This window comes from Moschus berezovskii, chromosome 14, assembly GCF_049115385.1.
Source record: "Moschus berezovskii isolate FMDL1 chromosome 14, NW_MosBer_1.0, whole genome shotgun sequence".
In the NCBI taxonomy this organism is placed as follows: Eukaryota; Metazoa; Chordata; class Mammalia; order Artiodactyla; family Moschidae; genus Moschus; species Moschus berezovskii.
Window position 1 is genome coordinate 22,635,336 of NC_142473.1, and position 20,347 is coordinate 22,655,682.

Consider the following 20,347-nt stretch of genomic DNA (forward strand, 5'->3'; position numbering starts at 1 on the left):
CCCCAACCAAAAGACAAAGACTGGCTGAATGGATACAAAAACAAGACCCCTATATATGTTGTCTGCAAGAGACCCACCTCAAAATGAGGGACACATACAGACTGAAAGTGAAGGGCTGGAAAAAGATATTCCATGCAAATAGAGACCAAAAGAAACAGTAGTAGTAATACTCATATCAGATAAAATAGACTTTAAAACAAAGGCTGTGAAAAGAGACAAAGAAGGACACTACATAATGATCAAAGGATCAATCCAACAAGAAGATATAACAATCATAAATATATATGCACCCAACATAGCAGTACCACAATATGTAAGACAAATGCTAACAAGTATGAAAGGGGAAATTAATAATAACACAATAATAGTGGGAGACTTTAATACCCCATTCACACCTATGGATAGGTCAACTAAACAGAAAATTAACAAGGAAACACAAACATTAAATGATTCAATAGACCAGTTAGACCTAATTGATATCTATAGGACATTTCACCCCAAAACAATGAATTTCACCTTTTTCTCAAGCGCACATGGAACCTTCTCCAGGATAGATCACATCCTGGGCCATAAATCTAGCCTTGGTAAATTCAAAAAAATTGAAATCATTCCAAGCATCTTTTCTGACCACAATGCAATAAGAGTAGATCTCAATTACAGGAGAAAAACTATTAAAAATTCCAACATATGGAGGCTGAACAACAGGGTGCTGAATAACCAACAAATCACAGAAGAAATCAAAAAAGAAATCAAAACATGCATAGAAACGAATGGAAATGAAAACAGAACAACCGCAAAACTATCTGTTCTGTTCAGTCGCTCAGTCGTGTCCGACTCTCCGCGACCCCATGAATCACAGCACGCCAGGCCTCCCTGTCCATCACCAACTCCCGGAGTACACTCAAACTCATGTCCACAGAGTCGGTGATGCCATCCAGCCATCCATTCTCCGTCGTCCCCTTCTCCTCCCACCCCCAACCCTTCCCAGCATCAGAGACTTTTCCAGTGAGTCAACTCGTCGCATGAGGTGGCCAAAGTATTGGAGTTTCAGCTTTAGCATCAGTCCCTCCAATGAACATCCAGGATTGATCTCCTTTAGAATAGACTGGTTGGATCTCCTTGCAGTATAAGGGACTCTCAAGAGTCTTCTCCAACACCACAGTTCAAAAGCATCTATTCTTCGGCGATCAGCTTTCTTCACAGTCCAACTCTCACATCCATACATGACCACGGGAAAAACCATTGCCTTGACTAGACGGACCTTGGTTGGCAAAGTAATGTCTCTGCTTTTTAATATACTATCAAGGTTGGTCATAACTTTCCTTCCAAGGAGCAAGCGTCTTTTAATTTCATGGCTGCAATCAGCATCTGCAGTGATTTTGGAGCCCAAAAAAACAAAGTCTGACACTGTTTCCACTGTTTTTCCATCTATTTCCCATGAAGTGATGGGACCAGATGCCATGATCTTTGTTTTCTGAATGTTGAGCTTCAAGCCAACCTTTTCACTCTCCTCTTGCACTTTCATCAAGAGGCTTTTGAGTTCCTCTTCACTTTCTGCCATAAGGGTAGTGTCATCTGCATATCTGAGGTTATTGATATTTCTCCCAGCAATCTTGATTCCAGCTTGTGCTTCTTCCAGCCCAGCGTTCCTCATGATGTACTCTGCATATAAGTTAAATAAGCAAGGTGACAATATACAACCTTGACGTACACCTTTTCCTATTTGGAACCAGTCTGTTGTTCCATGTCCAGTTCTAATTGTTGCTTCCTGACCTGCATACAGGTTTCTCAAGAGGCAGGTCAGGTGGTCTGGTATGCACATCTCTTTCAGAATGTTCCACAGTTTATTGTGATCCACACAGTCAAACGCTTTGGCATAGTCAATGAAGCAGAAATAGATGTTTTTCTGAAACTCTCTTGCTTTCTCCATGATCCAGCGGATGTTGGCAATTTGATCTCTGGTGCCTCTGCCTTTTCTAAAACCTGCTTGAACATCTGGGAGTTCACGGTTCACATACTGCTGAAGCCTGGCTTGGAGAATTTTGAGCATGACTTTACTAGCATGTGAGATGAGTGCAATTGTGCGGTAGTTTGAGCATTCTTTGGCATTGCCTTTCTTTGGGATTGGAATGAAGACTGACCTCTTCCAGTCCTGTGGCCACTGCTGAGTTTTCCAAATCTGCTGGCATATTTAGTGCAGCACTTTCACAGCATCATCTTTCAAGATTTGAAATAGCTCAACTGGAATTCCATCACCTCCACTAGCTTTGTTCGTAGTGATGCTTTCTAAGGCCCACTTGACTTCACATTCCAAGATGTCTGGCTCTAGGTCAGTGATCACATTATCGTGACTATCTTGGTCGTGAAGATCTTTTTTGTACAGTTCTTCTGTGTATTCCTGCCACCTCTTTTTAATATCTTCTGCTTCTGTTAGGTCCATACCATTTCTGTCCTTTATCGAGCCCATCTTTGCATGAAATGTTCCCTTGGAATCTCTAATTTTCTTGAAGAGGTCTCTTGTTTTTCCTATTCTGTTGTTTTCCTCTATTTCTTTGCATTGATCACTGAGGAAGGCTTTCTTATCTCTCCTTGCTATTCTTTGGAACTCTGCATTCAGATGCTTATATCTTTCCTTTTCTCCTTTGCTTTTCGCCTCTCTTCTTTTTACAGCTATTTGTAAGGCCTCCTCAGACAGCCATTTCGCTCTTTTGCATTTCTTTTCCATGGGGATGGTCTTGGTCCCTGTCTCCTGTACAATGTCACGAACCTCCGTCCAGAGTTCATCAGGCACTCTATCAATCAGATCTAGTCCCTTAAATCTATTTCTCACTTCCACTGCATAATCATAAGGGATTTGATTGAGGTCATATCTGAATGGTCTAGTGGTTTTCCCTATTTTCTTCAATTTAAGTCTGAACTTCGCAATAAGGAGTTCATGATCTGAGCCACAGTCAGCTCCTGGTCTTGTTTTCGCTAACTGTATACAGCTTCTCCATCTTTGGTTGCAAAGAATATAATCAATCTGATTTCGGTGTTGACCATCTGGTGATGTCCATGTGTAGAGTCTTCTCTTGTGTTGTTGGAAGAGGGTGTTTGCTATGACCAGTGCATTCTCTTGACAAAACTCTATTAGCCTCTGCCCTGCTTCATTCCGTGCTCCAAGGCCAAATTTGCCAGTTACTCCAGGTGTTTCTTGACTTCCTACTTTTGCATTCCAGTCCCCTATAATGAAAAGGACATCTTTTTTGGGTGTTAGTTCTAAAAGGTCTTGTAGGTCTTCATAGAACCGATTAACTTCGGCTTCTTCAGCATTACTGGTTGGGGCATAGGCCTGGATTACTGTAATATTGAATGGTTTGCCTTGGAAATGAACAGAAATCATCCTGTCATTTTTAAGATTGCATCCAAGTACTGCATTTCGGACTCTTTTGTTGACCATGATGGCTACTCCATTTCTTCTAAGGGTTTCCTGCCCACAGTAGTAGATATAATGGTCATCCGAGTTAAATTCACCCATTCCAGTCCATTTTAATTCACTGATGACACTGTAAAAGCAGTGCTAAAGGGAAGGTTCATAGCAATACAGGCTTACCTCACGAAACAAGAAAAAAGTCAACTAAATAACCTAACTCTACTCCTAAAGCAACTAGAAAAGGAAGAAATAAAGAACCCCAGAGTTAGTAGAAGGAAAGAAATCATAAAAATTAGGGCAGAAATAAATGCAAAGGAAACAAAAGAGACCATAGCAAAAATCAACAAAGCCAAAAGCTGGTTCTTTGAGAAGTTAAATAAAATTGACAAACCATTAGCCAGACTCATCAAGAAACAAAGGGAGAAAAATCAAATCAACAAAATTAGAAATGAAAATAGAGAGATCATAACAGACAACACACAAATACAAAGGATCATAAGAGACTACTATCAGTAACTATATGCCAATAAAATAGCCAACTTGGAAGATATGGACAAATTCTTAGAAAAGTACAACTTTCCAAAACTGAACCAGGAAGAAATGGAAAATCTTAACAGACTCAAAACAAGCAAGGAAATTGAAACTGTAATCAGAAATCTTCCAACAACCAAAAGCCCAGGACCAGACGGCTTCACAGCTGAATTCTACCAAAAATTTAGAGGAGAGCTAGGACCAATCCTACTCAAACCCTTCCAGAAAATTGCAGAGGAAGGTAAACTTCCAAACTCCTTCTATGAGCCCACCATTACCCGAATACCAAAACCTGACAAAGATGCCACAAAAAAAGAAAACTACAGGTCAATATCACTGATGAACATAGATGCAAAAATCCTTAACAAAATTCTAGCAAACAGAATTCAACAACATATTAAAAAGATCATACATCATGACCAAGTGGGCTTTATCCCAGGGATGCAAGGATTTTTCAATATCCACAAATCAATCAATGTAATACACCACACTAACAAATTGAAACATAAAAGCCATATGATTATATCAATAGATGCAGAGAAAACTTTTGACAAAATTCAACATCCTTTTATGATAAAAACCCTCCAGAAAGCAGGAATAGAAGGAATATACCTCAGCATAATAAAAGCTATTTATGACAAACCCACAGCAAACATTATCCTCAATGGTGAAAAATTGAAAGCATTTCCCCTAAAGTCAGGAACAAGACAAGGGTGCCCACTCTCACCACTACAATTCAGCATAGTTTTGGAAGTTTTGGCCACAGCAATCAGAGCAGAAAAAGAAATAACAAGAATCCAGATTGGAAAAGAGGAAGTAAAACTCTCCCTGTTTGCCGATGACATGATCCTCTACATAGAAAACCCTAAAGGCTACACCAGAAAATTACTAGAGCTAATTAGTGAATATAGTAAAGTTTCAGGATATAAAATCAACACACCAAAATCCCTTGCATTCCTATACACTAACAATGAGAAAACAGAAAGAGAAATTAAGGAAACAATTCTATTTACCATTGCAACAAAAAGAATTAAATACTTAGGAATATATCTACCTAAAGAAACAAAAGACCTATATATAGAAAACTATAAAACACTGTTGAAAGAAATCAAAGAGGACACAAATAGTTGGAGAAATATACTGTACTCATGGATCAGAAGAATCAATATAGTAAAAATGAGTATACACCCAAAGCAATCTATAGATTCAATGCAATCCCTATCAAGCTGCCAATGGTATTTTTCACAGAACTAGATCAAATAATTTCACAATTTGTATGGAAATACAAAAAACCTCGAATATCAAAGCAATCTTGAGAAAGAAGAATAGAACTGGAGGAATCAACCTGCCTGACTTCAGGCTCTGTTACAAAGCCACAGTCATCAGACAGTATGGTACTGGCACAAAGACAGAAATATAGATCAATGGAACAAAACAGAAAGCCCAGAGATAAATCCATGCGCCTATGGTCACCTTATCTTTGACAAAGGAGGCAAGACTATTCAATGGAGAAAAGACAATCTCTTTAACAAGTGGTGCTGGGAAAACTGGTCAACAACTTGTAAAATAAATGAAACTAGAACACTTTCTAACACCATACACAAAAATAAACTCAAAATGGATTAAAGATCTAAACATAAGGCCAGAAACTATAAAACTCCTAGAGGAAGACATAGGCAAAACACTCTGACATAAATCACAGCAGGATCCTCTATGACCCACCTCCCAGAATACTGGAAAGAAAAGCAAAAATAAACAAATGGGACCTAATTAAACTTAAAAGCTTTTGCCCAACAAAGGAAATTATAAGCAAGGTGAAAAGACAGCCTGCAGAATGGGAGAAAATAATAGCAAACGAAACAACTGACAAAGAATCTCAAAAATAATACAAGAAACACCTGCAGCTCAATTCCAGAAAAATAAACAACCCAATCAAAAAATGGGCCAAAGATCTAAACAGACATTTCTCCAAAGAAGACATACAGATGGCTAACAAACACATGAAAAGATGCTCAACATCACTCATTATCAGAGAAATGCAAATCAAAACCACAATGAGGTACCATTTCACGCCAATCAGAATGGCTGCTATCCGAAAGTCTATAAGCAGTAAATGCTGGAGAGGGTGTGGAGAGAAGGGAACCCTCTTACACTGTTGGTGGGAATTCAAACGAGTACAGCCACTATGGAGAACAGTGTGGAAATGCCTTAAAAACCTGGAAAGAGAACTGCCATGTGATCCATCAATCCCACTGTTGGTCATACACATGGAGGAAACCAGAATTGAAAGAGACACATGTACCCCAATGTTCATCGCAGCACTGTTTATAATAGCCAGGACATGGAAGAAACCTAGATGTCCATCTGCAGATGAATGGATAAGAAAGCTTTGGTACATATACACAATGGATTATTACTCAGCAATTAAAAGGAATACATTTGTATCAGTTCTAATGAAGTAGATGAAACTGGAGCCTATTATACAGAGTGAATGCTGGAGAAGACTCTTGAGAGTCCCTTGTACTGCAAGGAGATCCAACCAGTCCATTCTAGGGGAGATCAATCCTGGGTGTTCATTGGAGGGACTGATGCTAAAGCTGAAACTGCAATACTTTGGCCACCTCATGCGACGACTTGACTCACTGGAAAAGACTCTGATGCTGGGAAAGGTTGGGGGCTGGAGGAAAAGTGGACGACAGAGAATGAGATGGCTGGATGGCATCACCGACTCTATGGACATGAGTTTGAGTGAACTCCAGGAGTTGGTGATGGACAGGGAGGCCTGGCGTGCTGTGATTCATGGTGTCGCAGAGAGTCAGACACGACTGAGTGACTGAACTGAACTGAACTGAACTGAAGTAAGCCAGAAATAAAAACACCAATACAGTATACTAACACATATATATGGAATTTAGAAAGATGGTAATGATAACCCTGTATGCGAGATAGCAAAAGAGACACAGATGTATAGAACAGTTTTTGGACTCTGTGGGAGAGGGCAAGGGAGGGATGGTTTGGGAGAATGGCATAGAAACATGGATCGCCAGTCCAGGTTGGATGCATGAGACAGGGTGCTCGGGGCTGGTGTACTGGGATGGGGAGGGAGGTGGGAGGGGGTTTCAGGATGGAGAACACATGTACACCCAGGGCGGATTCATGTCAGTGTATGGCAAAACCAATACAGTGTTGTAATGTAATTAGCCTCCAAAAAATAAATAAATTAATTAATTAAAAAAATTTCTTAGGTGACTCAGTTTCTTCTCTTTTTATCTCCTATTTGGCTTATCTTTCTCGCTGTCTTTTCTTTTCCTTCCTTCCTTCTTCCCCCTTCCTTTCTTTCAAAATAATTTGAGATGAAATTAATGTAAAGTTAATCATCTTTCAGTTCAGTTCAGTTCAGTTCAGTCGCTCAGTCATGTCCGAATCATCTTTAAGTGAACAATTTTAGTATATTCACAGTGGTGTGCCTCTATCTAGTTCCAAAACATTTCCATCACTCCAAAGTAAAAGCCTTACCCATTAAACAGCTACCCCCTGTCTCCCTACCACCCCCATCTAACCACCAATCTGTATTCTATCTATGGGTATATCTATTCTGGATATTTCATATGAATGGAAATATGTGACTTTTATGCTTGGCTGATTTTACTTAGTATCATAATTTGGAGATTCATCCATATTGCAGTACATGCAAGTACTTTCTGGCTGAATAAAAATACCATTGTACGTATAGACCACAATTTATCTATTGATGCATTGATGAACATTTAGGCTATTTTATTTCATTCTTCTTTTTTTTTTTGGATGGCCCATAAGGCTATTTTCATTCCCTGGCTATTGTTAATAGTGCTGTTATGAACATGTGTGTACATGTACTTGTTTGAATGCATGTTTTTAATTCTTTTGTGTACATACCTGGGAATGGTATTTCAAGATCATGTGGCAATTCTATTTAGCTTTTTGAGAAAATGCCAAACTGTTTTCCACAGTGAATGAACCATTTCACATTCCCACTAACTATCTGAAAAGGTCCAAATTTCTCCACATCCTCACCAATACTTCTTACCTCCTCCCCACTCCCTCTTTTGATTATAATCATCCAAGTGATTATCACATGATTGTGGTTTTGATTTGTATTTCCCTAAAGACTACTGATGTTGAGTATACTTTCATGTGCTTTTTGGCCATTTGTATATCTTATTTGGAGGAACACCTGCTTTCTCTTACAGGCTTTTGTTATGGTAAACTAATCAAATTATCTGCCTGGGATGAAGGGGTTTCCAGTAATGCAGTGCTATAAGATTTATTATAAAACAAATAAAGTCTCAGCAAACTGGGGCAAGTTGGTCACTGAAGTGTTGGGAAAGATGGCATGGAATCTTGGGCATATAGATTTTAGAGTTTAGGCATCAGAGCAATAAATAGCATAATTATTCCTTAATCTCAGGAACAGCCATGGCCAATTCTGTTTGGCCATTCTAATTGGCCTAACATGGAATGGAGGTCCATCCCTGGACCCATGTGGCCAGGCAGATAAATTACTTAAGCATGTTTTCATCCTTGAGTTGAAGGATTAGCTTCTTCTCAAAAATTGGGATGAAGTAGGATTACTTCATGCAACTGGAGGGATGATTCTTCAAATACAAAGATGCCTGACAGACGTATATATGATCATTACAAGCATTCATATGCATCAGTTATTGTGTTTGACACTTGCACATAGATTATTTAATTCAGTTGTTGCAATATTCTAGGTAGATGTTAATACCCCAGTATTATACATGACAAAATTGAGCCTTAGGAAAGTTAAGTTACCATGCTCAAAGTCACATAAGCTATAGAGAGAATTGCTTTTTTTCTTATTAATATAATTGATATATAACATTGGATTAGTTCATTTTTGTATACTTAAAACTAATACAATCTCTCTCTCTATATATATATAAAGAGAGAGAGAAATGATTTTGGTTCATTTTTAATATAGCACAGTATAAAACAGAATTTTCAGATAACAAGGAGAATTCAAGCATAAAGAGGTAGAAGAAGCTCCCTTCAGAGGACTTTGTATCAGTCAGAGTCCATTCAGGAAAATGAACCACACCATTTATTTTAATAGAAATTTTAATGAAAGAGATATGTTAAGAAGATATCTAAATAACGATAAAAGGAAACACTGAGGTACATAAGAATAGCAGCTTCAGTAATAGAGACAAGAGGCTGGGGCCATTAAAATCTGGGAGAAGAGGCCCCAGATCACCAGCCTGTTACCTCTGAAGTGGTGCACTAAGGCTGGTTCTGGGAGTGTGTAAAACATGTGAAATTGAAACCAACTACTACTGTAGGTACAGAAAGCAAAAAAAAAAAAAAAAAGAGGCAATCTTCCCTTTCTGCAGCCCTCCAACCCCTCTCTAGCACCCCATGTTGGCAGAGCTTAATACAGCACCAGCTGGCAAAGCAGAAATACCATTTACAGGTTCCCATCTCCAGGAGTGGAAAAGGTCAGTTTTCGTTCCAGTTCCAAAGAAGGGCAAAAAAAAGAACGTTCAAACCACTGCACAATTGTGCTCATTTCCCATGCTAGCAAGGTAATGCTCAAAATCCTTCAAGCTAGACTTCAACAGTATGTGAACCAAGAAATTCCAGATGTACAAGCTGGATTTAGAAAATGCAGAGGAACCAGAGAACAAATTGTCAACATCTTTTGGATCAGAGAAAAAGCAAGATATTTCCAGAAAAAACATCTACATCTGCTTCATTGGCTATGTTAATGCATTTGACTTTGTGGATCACAACAACCTGTGGAAAATTTTTCAAGAGATAGGAATACCAGACCACCTTACCTGCCTCCTGAGAAATCTGTATGCAGGTCAAGAAGCAACAGTTAGAACTGGACATGAAAAAAATGACTGGTTCCTAACTGTGAAAGGAGTACATCAAGGCTGTATATTGTCACCCTGCTTATTTTACTTATATGCAGAGTACATCATGCAAAATACTGGGCTGGATGAAGTTCAAGCTGGAATCAAGATTTCTGGGAGAAATATCAATAATCTCAGCTATGCAGATGACACCACCCTTATGGCAGAAAACAAAGAGGAACTAAAGAGCTTCTGATGAAGGTGAAAGAGAAGAGTTAAAAAGTTGGCTTGAAGCTCAACATTCAGAAAACTAAGATCATGGCATCTGGTCCCATCACTTCATGGCAAATAGATGGGGGAAACAATGGAAACAGTGACAGACTTTGTTTTCTTGGGCTCCAAAGTTACTGTGGATGTTGACTGCCATCATGAAATTAAAAGATGCTTACTCCTTGGAAGAAAAGCTATGACCAATCTAGACAGCATGTTAAAAAACAGAGACACTGCTTTGCCAGCAAAGGTCCATATAGTCAAAGTTATGGTTTTTCCCTGTAGTCATCTATGGATGTGAGAGTTGGACCATAAAGAAGGCTGAGTGCCGAAAATTGATGCTTTCAAACTGTGGTGTTGGAGAAAACTCTTGAGAGTCCCTTTGCCTGCAAGGAGATCAAACCAGTCAATCCTAAAAGAAACCAGCCCTGAATATTCATTGGAAGGACTGATGCTGAAGTTGAAACTCCAATACTTTGGCCACCTGATATGAAGAACTGACTCACTGGAAAAGACCCTGACACTGGGAAAGATTGAAGACAGGAGGAGAAGGTGATGATAGGTGATGAGACGGTAGGATGGCGTCACTGACTCAATTGGCATGAGTTTGAGCAAGCTCTAGGAGATGACAAAGGACAGGTAATCCTGGCGTGCTGCAGTCCATATAGTTGCAAAGAGTAGGATATGATTTAGTGACTGAACAAAGAAAAAGTCTACAAGATCACAAAACAGTTTGTAGCAGAGTTGAGAGAAAATAGCTTAACACTGCTTTTAAAAAAGGAAAATTCAGAGTTACAGTGAAACTGTTGCTATATCAAATGAGAAACATGGTTGGATTTTTAAAATAAATCAGAGGTTTTTATTTTCTGAATTTAAGTTTATCTTTATAGATTTGAGGAATTAACATTAATTAAACTCTGGCCTCTCTCTAGTCCTACCCCATATAACATCATGCTTGAAACTTTCAGACTTTCTCAAATTTGTTTCCACTCTGTAATTTATCAATTGAAGTTTTGTTTGAAGCTGATGTGGAAAGATCTAAACTTTGAAATCAGAAATGTGTGAATTCAGTCTTCCCTCTGCCACTTTGCTTGTGGATTAACATTGGGTGAGTTAGTCTTAATTATCTCATCTTTTAAATGAACAATGGACAATGAATATATATATACATATATATCATAGGGTTTTATAAAATTTGTATAAATGAAATAATGTGTAAAAAATACTGGCAAGCTGTCTGGCACAGCAGTGATATTTACTTAATAAAAACAAATTCCTCTTGTTCTTTTTACTCAACTCCTCTAATTGAGAATAAACTATGAGTTTTAGGCAGATCATCTCACTGAATGTAGAATCTCACTTTTCTAGCAGCAATAAAAAATTAGACAGGCATTTGTGTCCTCTCTGTTATAGCTTCCCCAAATAACCCACTGGTCTAAGTATGATTGTTTGCTATGTCATCATTGCCAGGACAAGATTCCTTCTTTCTCCTTCCAGCTAGAATGCCATCTTTGGGCTCCATGCTATGGAAATTCTCTGACGCCAAGACTGGTTGTTGCCTTCTCTGTGTCCCCCTGAACTGCCCTAAGGTTTCTTTATTGACAACTGAGGGCAAAGGCCCATCTTCAGAGGCGGCAAGGTGGACTTTGGTGAATTGTTGTGCATTGTAAACTTGTGTTTCCGAGGTTTGGAGATGGTGTTTCTGAACTACCATAAGTGTTCCTCCTTGGGCAGTACAGGCAAGCAGTGATGCTGGCAGAAGTCCCATGAATTCCTTGGGTCACTTTATAATGAAATTATAACTGGATAAATAGTCACAGGTGTGTAGAAAGCTGGGATGCTCTGGAGGTTAACAGAGAGACAGAGGTGATTGCTTTATTTTCAGGAAATGAAGAATCGGGTCATAATTTGCCTTTACCTCATCAGAGAGGATGAATTTACTAAGCATCTCCTGTCCTCTCTTCGCCTTTTACTGAACCACAGGTGATTTGATGTGAGTCTCCTGGGAGTTTTCATGAATGCAGTTTGTGAGGGGGACTTTGCTCTCTGAGGACCCCTGGTGAGAAAGTTAACACATGCTGTTACCACAGCTTTTCTAGTTGAAAAACATCATGGAGCTCAGTGCTTTTGGCTTTAGTGTGCTCATAGGCCTCTCTGCACATGTTAATAACGTGTGAAAACCCAAATTTAAAAACAAAATCATCTTTGAGTCACATCAGGGTAACACTCCAGTTTTCTTTTTAAACAATCTGTTTCCTTCCCCCCCACCCCGTTTCTTCTCAACTTCTTTTATCCTTTCTTTGAATCAAGCTGCTTCTGGACTGCAAACTCGCAATGCTGCTTTTCAGCCTGGATTGAATTTTTACAGCAAGTCATAAACCCTTGGAAATAGGATTTATAATGGAAACGCTGATACAGGCCTAGCTAGCGTGGCCAGAGAGGTGTTCAAATAATACTGGAGAGTAATATTCTTCAAATCTAATACTCTATAGATTTTTCTCCTGCTGTGATTCAAACTGACCCAATTCTTTCTCTGACTTCTTCAGTGCCAAAGCCTATGTCCTGCCATGTCCCTGACTAGAACGTCTGGGTCACATTGATATGTGATAGAACATGACACAGTTAATTCCTGTAGGCTGAGACCATCTGGGCTGAATACATGACTGAACCCTGTTAAAGCCTTTATACAAACTTTTCATGTTCTGATGGGGGTGCGAAAACCAACTTGTCTTTTGGGCATCCAAAAGCTAGACTTAGGGGAGGGGGAGTTCTGGAAGGAGCTGAGATCCCTGCAGTGAGGCAGTCTGGGGTGGAGGGGACAGGCATGGCGAGCTGTGCTAGTCTAGGAGGCAGACCCTCATAGGAGGGAGAGTTTCAAGGTAAGCAGACAGGCTTCCCTGGCAGGTGTGCAGAATAGTGATGGGGAGCCAGGAAGCATTCATAGAAATTCAAGCAGGTGGCTCCCTTAAGGGAGTTCAGTTTCAGTTCCTGGCCATGATTCCTAGGGAATGGGGGGGAAGCTGGAGTATAATTTAAACAAACAAACAAACAAACAAACACCCTGTAGCCTTTGCCCTCAGTTCCTGGCACAGAGATTCCAAACCCTTGGAGTTTCCTGAGTGATGGGAATATCTTTAGTTATTGATAAAGAGCCCCTTTCCCCATAAATGAGTTCCTGCTAATGAGATGACTCAAGGTGGCCTCTCAGACAGTTTCCAGGGAAAGGCTTGCTACCTACGGCAACTAGAGTTGGCACTTTCAGCCCACTGTTCATTTTCTGAGGAGGTAAGGAGGGATGGCCACCTCATGCGACCAGTTGACTCACTGGAAAAAGAGTCTGATGCTAGGACGGATTGGGGGCGGGAAGAGAAGGGGAAGACAGAGAATGAGATGACTGGATGGCATCACTGACTCGAACGACATGAGTTTGAGTGAACTCCGGGAGTTGGTGATGGACAGGGAGGCCTGGCGTGCTGTGATTCATGGGGTCGCAAAGAGTCGGACACGACTGAGCGACTGAACTGAACTGAACTGAAGGAGGGATGGGGGCTTCCCAAGTGGTTCTAGTTGTAAAGAACCCACCTGCCAATGCAGGAGACAAGAGACACAAGAGACGCAGGTTTGATCTCAGGGTCAGGAAGATCCCCTGGAGGAGGGCATGGCAACCCACTCCAGTATTCTTGCCTGGAGAATCCCGTGGCTAGAGGAGCCTGGTGGGCTACAGTCCACAGGGTAACAAAGAGTAAGACATGACTGAAGTGACTTAGCGAGCATGCAGGCACATAAGAAAGGATGGAGATTAAGCTCAATCACCAATGTCTTAGCCAATCATGCCTATGGAAGGAAGACTTGATAAAAACTCCTGAAGAGCAAGTTTTGAGGTGATCCCAAGTTGATGATCACTTGACATGAGGGGAGGCTGGTGCACCCAGAGAGGTCATGGAAGCTCTGCACTCCCTCCAATCCCACACCCTTCTCTGAGCTTCTCTTTTAAGTGACTGTCCTGAATGATAAGTATAGAGTTTCCTGAGTACACGAGTAGATTTAGTGAGTTACGAAACTGTAGGGTGAGTCATAGGAACTTCCACATTTATAATTGGCTGGGCAAAAGAGCAGATATCCTGGGGACCCCATTTACAGTTGGTGTCTTGTGGTGTCTTATAACTGTGGGGTCTGTGCTAGCTTCCATAGTTGGTTCATGAATTGAATTGAATTGAAGGGCACTCAGTCAGAGAATATGAGAATTGGTTGTTGTTTGGAAAACGATATAGGGATTGAGGGAAGTAAGGTATTAGATAAAGCAAGGTAGGACCCAAATCTCAGGAGGGAGACCCAGAATAAAGGCTGCTTCTGCTATTTACTAGGTGTGGGGTGTCTGATGAGAGAACCTCTCAATCTCTGTTTCCTCATCTGTAAAATGGGCATAACGACCTATTTGTCAATTAATCGCATTTTCTCTTTTTCATGATGAATACATAGCCAATAAAAAATGTTTGTGAATGAATGAGTGAAGAACTCAGAGTAAATAGGTAATCTATGCAGGGTCTTAAACTCAGGGAACAAACGAGGAACTGAGCTATGCTTCTGGGTACAAGGTTAGAGCTACAGAGAAGGGTGTCTTTGTCTCAAGTATACGCAAGAAGCGCTCAAATCCCTTTTCCATCTTATGCCTGAGATCAGAATTGGGTATAGTTTCTCTGAAACCTGCAAGTGGAGGTTAGAAGTCCCACTTTATGGGGAGAAGAAGGCTATAGAGGCTGGGCCATGACTAGGGCCTGGCTGGCACGGTGAGGAAGAGGAGGGAGCACAGCCTCTACCCTCAAATTTCCTGGGTTCTAATCCTGGCTCTGCTAACTAGCTGTATAACAGATATTAGGTAAGTCAACCTCTCTGACTTTGTTTCATCATCTATAAAGTGAGGTTAAGGGTAGTTCTGACCTCATGGGTTCTTGTGAGGGAAACTGTTGGTTTGAAAACTTGGGAGCTTCCTGGGTGAAATCTGAAACTGGCCCCATATGTGAAGGGCAAGGAGAGACCAAGAAAGAGACACATCTCTCCAGATTGGTAGGTGGCAGGTTTAAAAAGCAAGGAACTTACATATGAGGCTCGTCTTGGGCAACCAAAAGAGAAGTAGATTTCCACACCCCACCAGAACATTAAAATTTTATATAGAGGCTTTAATGGGGTCCAGTTATGTATTCAGCCCAGACAGTCTCAGCAAAACGTTAGTCTGTCTAGGCTGCATCCCTGAAACCACTGTGGGAATGGTGGGCATAAGGGTACTTAAGGATGTATGTGGATGAGTGAGGACACTCCACTGCCCCGGTCCAGCTCACAGGTGAACCATTGGTCACATTCTCTCCTTTAACAGTAAATGGAGACTGTATCAGGCACACCTCTGAAACATGGCACTTGATTAGTAAGTGTTACTAGGTGTTATTATTGCTTTTGTTCTTTCTGAGAGAGCGAGTTCATTAGTAAAGCAGGGGCTGGTGCTAAGGGGCACGTCCTTAGCAGCTTCCAGAAAAACCAGAGTCCAGCAAGGAAGATGAAAAGAGCAGACACCTCTCTGCAGCATCTCCAATTCATCCCAAACTGAGTGGAAAAGTTAAAAGGTAGGGTCCGAGGCACCGAAAAAGGCTTCCATTGTTCATTATTTCTTGTCAGAACGTGGAAGCATGGTTTCTTTCTGCCAGGGCTTTGTTTGTGTTCCACTGGACCTTGACCCAGGTTAAAAGGCTGATGAAGGAGTCCTACGCCTAGTGAACTTCTGTTTGAATGAGGTGTTGGGGTGGGTTACCACAATACCAGGGTGAACCGAGGATGGAGGGAGCCTCTACTTTGCTTGTGTCTCCATGGGAGAGCCTCACAGACAGGAAGGAAAGGGGGAGAGCCAATCGCTTCAGCTCCAGAGATCTACACAGGTAGTTGAACAGTTGTTGTCGTTTAGTCGCTCAGTCGTGTCCGACTCTTTGTGACCCCTGGACTGTAGCCCATGAGGCTCTTCTGTCCATGGGATTTCCCAGGCAAAAACACTGGAGTGGGTTTCTATTTCTTCCCCAGGGGATCTTCCCAACCTAGGGATCGAAGCTGCATCTCCCACATTGGCAGGCTGATTCTTTACTGCTGAGTCACCAGGGAGGTGGATGGACAGTATGTTGGTTGAACTCTACACACAGAATCTCACCTCTCAGCCTTCAGGTGAAGAACTTGATGCCCAGAGAGAGGTGAGTTGCCTAGGGACACCTGGCTAATTAATGATCACTTAATACAACTGGGAAAATTCACTTGCTGATATAGTTGTTTTTATAAAAGCTTTTAATGAAAATTGTGCTGACATTGTTTTTTGAACAAAATAGATCACAGGGGGTCTCCTGTGGATTGTGAACAGGCAATAGGTAGAGAGCAACAGGACATGAAGGTCCTTGGGAGTTCAGTGGCTGCAGGGGATGAGGTAGAAGCTGGGGAACCTCTTTTGAAGGAGGTGTCTCAGGTACGAATGGGGTGTGTGTGGCTCACAGTGCCTTTGAGTGGGCTCCATTCCTAATGTGACCTTTTGCAGGATTCAGTGGAAAACTTTTTCCCTGCTAGTGTTTGGCTCTTCTTTTGATTTCTTTTAAAGCTTTAGGTAAGCAAGAGCAGCAGTTGGAGGCTGGATATTTTTCTTCTTGTTTAGCCTGAAGGCTGTGTGCAGCTCTGGCAGTTAACCTCATAAATTAAGGCCTTTGAAGAACATGCCTATTTTTGTCCAACTTGGCAAGTCTTAAGAGTCAGTATTTTCCCAGGGAGTCTTCATTAGTATAGAAAGAGAGAGACTGAGGGTCGGGAAACATTCTTCCTCTTCTCCTGCTGTTGCTGCTGCTAAGTCACTTCAGTCGTGTCCGACTCTGACCCCATAGACGGAAGCCCACCAGGCTCCCCCGTCCCTGGGATTCTCCAGGCAAGAACACTGGAGTGGGTTGCCATTTCCTTCTCCAATGTGTGAAAGTGAAAAGTGAAAGTGAAGTCGCTCAGTTGTGTCCGACCCATAGCGACCCCACGGACTGGAGCCTATCAGGCTCCTCCGTCCATGGGATTTTCTAGGCAAGAGTACTGGAGTGGCTTGCCATTGCCTTCTCCATCCTCTTCTCCTAATGCTGATTTATTCTGGCCTCCATTAAGATAGCCTGGCACATATGGCCTCCCAGGCTGCGCACCGCACAGCTCCAGGGTCATGATCCTAAGACGTGACTGAAGCCCAATATGTAGTGCTGGCACTCTGGGCCTGACTGTCTCTGCGATGCTACAATTTTAGAAGCCTCTGAGTTTACTAATGATGGAACTTCTGCACTGGCCTCTGCTTCTTTTGGCTTCTGGGGTAGCACAGCAAATAAAGAATCCACCTGCAATGCAGGAGACCCCGGTTCGATTCTTGGGTTGGGAAATTCCCCTGGAGAAGGGATAGGCTACCTGCTTCAATATTCTTGGGCTTCCCTGGCGGCTCCCATGGTAAAGAATCTGCCTGCAATGCAGGAGACCTGGGTTTGATCCCTGGGTTGGGAAGATCTCCTGGAGGAGGGCATGGCAACCCACTCCAATATTTTTGGCTGGAAAATCCCACGGACAGAAGGGCCTGGAGGGTTCTTGGTGTCACAAAGAGTCAGACATGACTGAGCAACTAAGCACAGAGCACAGAGGTTCATTAATGACAGAACTACTGCACTGGTCTCTGCTTCTTTTGGCATTTTAGCTCCAGCTCTGTCACTCATGTGGGCTGATGGCATGGGCTCAGGGTTTCTTCCTGTTTCTGTGCTCAGTTGCTTCAACTCTGACACTATCCCACTTGTGACAGCCCTTTCTACTTCCCTCTCCCCCTTGGTGTGCTTTAGCCACAGGAGAGATAACTGTCCAGCTGGTTCCCAAGCAGCCTTTCTTGGTTTTTCATCCTCCCAACATCACCTAACCCTGTGTTGGGCCCCTACACTTGGAAGCTGAGCTTGGGCACAGAACCTCTACTCTTTTTCCCTTCAGGACAGCTGAGAAAGGATGATTTTTTCAGAAAGAACTTTTGTGGTATTTATGCTGGTGAGCTTTTAATAAAATATTCAAGGATTCTACATAAAATTTTTTCCTAACATTTTCATAAATGGACAAAAGAAAAAGAAATTCAGATTAAGAAGACTAATAAGGTAAATTAAGGGGAAAGTTATTTAGAAAATATTAGCTAAAATAGACAACTAAAAAGGAACATAAAGTTAAGTATTGAGCTTGCTCTGACAGGTCAGAGAGGAGACACCATTACCATGTAGGTATAAGTGAAGGGAGAAAATTCATTTATTTGGAAAGTAAAATTTTCCCTACAATTCCAGTGGCAAAACCAAAACAGAACAATAAAAAAATATCTAAAAGGGTATATTTTGAAATATTTTATTTTTTTTTCTTTTTTCCCTTTTTGAGTTTCTCCTTACTCAGCTAAGGATATCCACCTGCTTGCACATATGCTAGCAATATTTGGTAAGGAATATAAAAGATCAGACATATTAAGCAGTATTCAACTTCTGTCTGTAAAATAGAACGCATTTAAACAACAGGCTTGAAAACCAGGCATTTGAGGATGATAAAGTTTTCCTAAATTAATATCAGTTCAGTTCAGTTCAGTCACTCAGTCATGTCCGACTCTTTGCGACCCCATGAATCACAGCACGCCAGGCCTCCCTGTGCATCACCAACTCCCGGAGTTCACTCAAGCCCACCTCCATCGAGCTGGTGATGCAATCCAGCCATCTCATTCTCTGTCGTCCCCTTCTCCTCCTGCCCCCAATCCCTCCCAGCATCAGAGTCTTCCAGTGAGTCAACTCTTTGCATGAGGTGGCCAAAGTATTGGAGTTTCAGCGTTAGCATCAGTCCTTCCAACGAACACCCAAGACTGATCTCCTTTAGAATGGACTGGTTGGATCTCCTTGCAGTCCAAAGGACTCTCAAGAGTCTTCTCCAGCACCACAGTTCAAAAGCATCAATTCTTCGGCCCTCAGCTTTCTTCACAGTCCAACTTTCACATCCATACATGACTCCTGGAAAAACCATAGCCTTGACTAGATGGACCTTTGTTGGCAAAGTAATGTCTCTGCTTTTTAATATGCTATCTAGGTTGGTCACAACTTTCCTTGAGTAAGCGTCTTTTAATTTCATGGCTACAATCAGCATCCACAGTGATTTTGGAGTCCCCCAAAATAAAGTCTGACACTGTTTCCACTATTTCCCCATCTATTTCCCATGAAGTGATGAGACCAGATGCCATGATCTTAGTTTTCTGAATGTTGAGCTTCAAGCCAACTTTTTCACTTTCACCAGGAGGCTCTTTAATTCCTTTTCACTTCCTTCCATAAGGGTGGCGTCATCTGCATATCTGAGGTTATTGATATTTCTCCCAGCAATTTGATTCCAGCTTGTGCTTCTTCCAGCCCAGCGTTTCTCATGATGTACTCTGCATATAAGTTAAATAAACAGGTCCCATCTAACTAATTAAGGCCTAAGCCTGTAGGATTCACATTACAGCATACTCCTGCGGTGTAGAGAAATCATCTTTATTCTAAAGATAATTCAGATCATAGAGTTCTTTCAGTTTGTAGAAAAATATCCCTTTGTTTGGAATGCATTAAAGTTGCCAGTTTGGAAGGGAAGAATACATCTTACTATTTCTCACAGTGTGGTACCCAGATCAACAGTACCAGCATTATTTGGGAACCTGTTAGACATGCAAATTCCTTGGTCCCACCTCAGACCAACTGAAAATAAACTAAGGATAGAGCCCATGAATTTATTTTTCAAACGATCCCTCTGTACTATTCTTATGTACACTAAAATTTGAGAAGCAGTGATCTAGAAAAGACTTCAGCACTTTCCAATCTAGGACGTTTGGGAGGATGAAGGAAAAAGGCACAGCAATTGTGTATATCTATTTTTCTCCTCTCTGAACTTCAGCTCAGAAGTGCGATATGGTTTAGAGCAGTGAGAGTAACAGAGGAAGCAGGATGCTCTCACTCATGCTCCTGACCTGTAACTCTGTGTGGTGGCCACCCATTAGGCTGACCTAACCAGCTAGGATGTCACTAGACCTGAGGAGAGTTTGGTGTTGCTGTGGTTAGGCAAAGGAACTTTGCACTTTCAGTCTTTCTAAGCCTCCCATGAGTCCCCTGTGACATAGACAGCTCTCAGACTGAGCTGAGAATCTAGCTCAGGGGTTTATCCACAGGAATGTCTATCTTTATTGGGAATGAACGAGCTTTGAACAAGGACT